The sequence below is a fragment of the Aethalodelphis obliquidens genome, unplaced genomic scaffold, assembly GCF_003676395.1.
Source record: "Aethalodelphis obliquidens isolate GAN/ISIS:26980383/991018 unplaced genomic scaffold, ASM367639v1 scaffold31, whole genome shotgun sequence".
In the NCBI taxonomy this organism is placed as follows: domain Eukaryota; kingdom Metazoa; phylum Chordata; class Mammalia; order Artiodactyla; family Delphinidae; genus Aethalodelphis; species Aethalodelphis obliquidens.
The window spans coordinates 7,284,314-7,288,128 of NW_020837975.1; the positions used below are offsets into that span (position 1 = coordinate 7,284,314).

Here is a 3,815-nt window from a genome sequence, read left to right on the forward strand (position 1 = left end):
TGTGCCCCCCAGCCCTCCTGCATTACCTGGAGTAATAGGGTTAAATGGCTAATAATTAAGCGGGGGTGGGGGTGGCCTCTCCCTTTATAGTTAGAGACACAGGTTCTTCTAATTGGTGTCTAATTGGCGCGGGGGAAGGGCAACATAAAACCCTCCTTTGTTTGGTCCACCACTAAACCTTGCCCTGTGGGCCTTCCAGGTGTCCTATCCTGTGTACTCTGGTAGAGAAGCTGGAGAGAAGCTGGGGGCTTAAGGGGCTGCCCCAGCAGCCTGCTAGCCTGCCTGCAGCTTTCCTGCTGCCCCAGCTGCTGGCCAGAGCTGCTGGAGACGGAGAACTGGGAGCTGGCCCATGGCTGAGTGCCTTTTCCTGTGTGGTTTGTGGAGAGGTGGGTTTCACTCAGGTACATTGAGATGTCAGTGATGGATTGTTGATTTTTTTGTTTTTGCACCTTTTCGTTTATGGGACCTCTTCTCTTCTCATCCAGCCAAGCTCCCTTTCCCCCTGCCCCGTGTTCCAAATTACCTATCAGAATTCCTGTAACCACTGTGTAGCTAGATTCAACCTGATGTTAGAAAGTCAGTTTTTGTAAGAGGATTCACAGTGAAGTGCAAATGAAGTGGCCATCTGCCCTGTCTCACTCTGCTTGTCTGTTCAACTAACCAACAAATGCGACGGTGTCTTGTAGGTAAAGATCTTTTTTTGAGTCAAGGGTCTTTGTCTTCTTCCAGCTGGCTAGAGGAGAAGGGACATCATGTCCCTAGAGAATCCACTGCTGACTTCCCTGTCCTCCCCCCTTGCTCTCTGGCTTCTTTTCCAAACCTCAGGCCAGGAGGCCCCTGGCCCAGCTTGGCCCCATCTCCCCACCTCCCCACCCCTGGCTGCTCTGCTTAGGGAATTCGAGGTGTTTCTGCTCTGGCCAGGGTCACAGCAGTTTTTGAGGGTGGAGCTGTGGGTGGGAGCTGATAAGCAACTTCCAGAACTCCCGGACTGGACAATCCCTGGAGAGAGGAGGAGGCTGTCTCTTGTTATCAACTCCCTCCCCCACCTGGGAGCACCTATTTTTTCCCCCTCAGTTTTGCTGCCTCAGGCTCACTCCAGAAATATTTTTCCTGTTTCTCATTCCACTGTCTCTGCTCTGTCCCTAGAACCTGCCCCACTTGTTCCTTCCAGAGACTGAGTTTAGCCATCGTCGTTGAAATCAAAGCCTTGAGTTTGTGGGTGTGGAACACCTTCTGGTTGAGAGTCAGAGGGTGTTGAATTCTCTGCCAATGTGGATCGGGATTGGTGATGCCATTTGAAGGCAGGAGGGACTTGGGAGAGGCAAGGTGCTCAGTGTTTAGGAGCATAGGTTTTGGAGCTAGTTGACCTGGGTTCAAAGCCAGCTTTCTCTTTAGCGGTAATTTATTTAAACTCTTTGTACCTCAGTTTTCTAACTTCCAAAATGGGAATAATAACAATAGTACCTTGCACCTCAGAGGGCCTTTGTGAGGATAACACGTTTTGCACAGCACCTGGAACATGGTATGTGCTTATTAAACGAGAGCTTTGTAACTGTCGTATAAGGTGAAGCTATGGGGCTGATAACATGGGCGCCAACAAGTTCATCCCCAATGCGCCTCTGTGCTTTCTGTGTAGAAAATCACAGTGAGGAGAAGAAGGCAGCAAAAGGTATCTCTGGATCAGTTTCACAAAAAGCCTTCACATTTATTAGCACATCGTCTCAAGGTCTCCTTAAAGATGGCTACTAAGTCTGTTTACTGAATTTTATAGTCTCATTAAAAGTATCCTGTTGCCTTCTGATTTATTGAAGGAAAAAGTTGACTGCAAGCATGAAAAAAACATTTTTTTTTTACAGAAAACCATGTAACTATAACATATTAAATGTGAATTGGGCAAGTTACTGTTACATTTTGAATTTTATATACTCCTTAAAAAACTTGATCCTGAATGAGTATCAATTATGATTGGTGAACTATAATGTTTCTAGTTCTTTATAGGAAAAGTTGGAATTTTGTCTCTTGGGAAGCTTCCCCCAGGAGACTGTTATTTCTAAGAGGAAATTGAATATTGGCTCAGAGCACCGTTTCAGGATCATTGGCTTGTCCTTCCCAAACTCCTTCATGTGTTTTTGAGGCTTTGCAGTCTGGCTTATTCCTCTTTCCTCATTGCTCACCACTGTCAGCTTTGCACTGGAGGCTTCAGAATTACTTAATTTAACAAGTATGAAGTGCCCATTTGCAATTCCCATGAGCCTGGGCCCTGTGCTGACTTGCATCTAGAGCTGTACCACACACCTCTGCGTCTACAAAACTTCCCAGGCTCTGATGTTTGACAGCTTCTGGCCTCATCTTAGAAAAGGCAGTAGGTGTGGTGGTTAAGTGCCTAGACTCTGGGGTCGGCCCAAGTGGGTTCAAATCCCAACTCTTCCACTTGCTAGTGGTATGCATTCGGGAGGTTTCTTAACCTCTTTGTTTTACCTTTAAAATGGCAGTAATAATAGTGGCTGTCTTGCAGTGTTGTTCTGAGAATTACAGGCGGTAAGCCACTAGTGCAGTTAGCGTATTCCTAGCACATCGCGGCTTCTCAGCAAGTGTTAGTTAGCTATTATTATTATTGTGGTATGTTGCTTCCTGCAGGGAGTCTTCTGATTCTAGTGTGCTCCCAGAGCCTGCTCTGTAAGTCCTGCTGTTATGTTTATCGTGCTGTATTGTAATTTCCCATTTGCTTGTTTCTGTCCACTTCTGGACTGCAGGCCCCTTGACGGTATGTAGGTTCCCTTTCTTGGCCACAGTTGTGTCCCCGTTGCCTGGTAGACATTGTTTCCTTCCTCTACCTGCTCTAAGAAGTTAAGGTAGGTATTCTCCCCCACCCCCACCCCGCATTTTTAAGAGTCCTTAACTAAATTGCTGTTGATTTTTTGATGAATGGGTCTGCTTGCCTGTTTTGTCATGAGCTAAGAGGTTCAAGTGTTTCCCCTTCCCCTCACTAGGACAGTTTTTAAAGATGCACCATGATTTGGGGATGAAAAAAGACATTCATTAAGCTTCCTTGTCCCATTACAGTAGGCTCTTTAGATACATTCTGATTGAATTCACCCTCAGCTCCGAGTTAGGTGGCAAATAGACCCATTTAAGAATTGTGTAATGTGCTCAGAGTCATTCAGCTTGGTAGATATCAGAGTTGGACTCTAAACCTGGGCCTGGCTGGCTTCATGGCACCTACTGTTTTTGTTCTGTGCTCATTGCCTTGCTGGGGACTGGTCGGCTGGTTCCCTGCCCACAGCTGCCGTCCCAGGGCCTTATTGCCTCTTCTCTGGGGAGCAGTACAGTTAGACCTCGAAAGTGATCATTAAAGGGATTGATTCTTTCTGTTGGGAAGATGCTGAGTTGGATGTGATCTTATATTGTGCAACTGTAATATTTTAATAGCACAAAACAGTAAGACTGTCATGCAGGCAGATAAGGATTACAGATAAAAGCAACAAGCTTGGCAACACTGGGGAGGAGAGAGCAGAGAAACATCTATTTTTATAGCTTCATTTCTTAGTTTGTCCAAAAGTTAAAAAAAGAACTAATCATTCCCTCTGGGCCACCTGGATCTGTGATTGGTACAAAAAACACAGCGTATCCAAAGGATAGTCTGTGTAAAGACTTTCTTTCAAAACCATTTGTCAAAGAATAGCTTCCACCTCTCTTCTGAACATGGCTCTTTAAACAACAAAACACAGGTGGGCTTGGAACTAAGTTTTATTGGGACTAGAGCTGGCCTTGAAAGTAGTAAGATAAGCTAATGAATCAGAATAATACAACATCTG

The 3,815-nt window shown here is 45.5% G+C and overlaps 1 protein-coding gene across 7 annotated transcripts in view; it reads left to right on the forward strand.

The window, feature by feature from the left end:
* The window catches only part of ANKS1A (ankyrin repeat and sterile alpha motif domain containing 1A), a 189,495-nt gene that overhangs the window by 24,229 nt on the left and 161,451 nt on the right, over positions 1-3,815 (forward strand). The gene's annotated exons all lie outside the window — the stretch shown is intronic.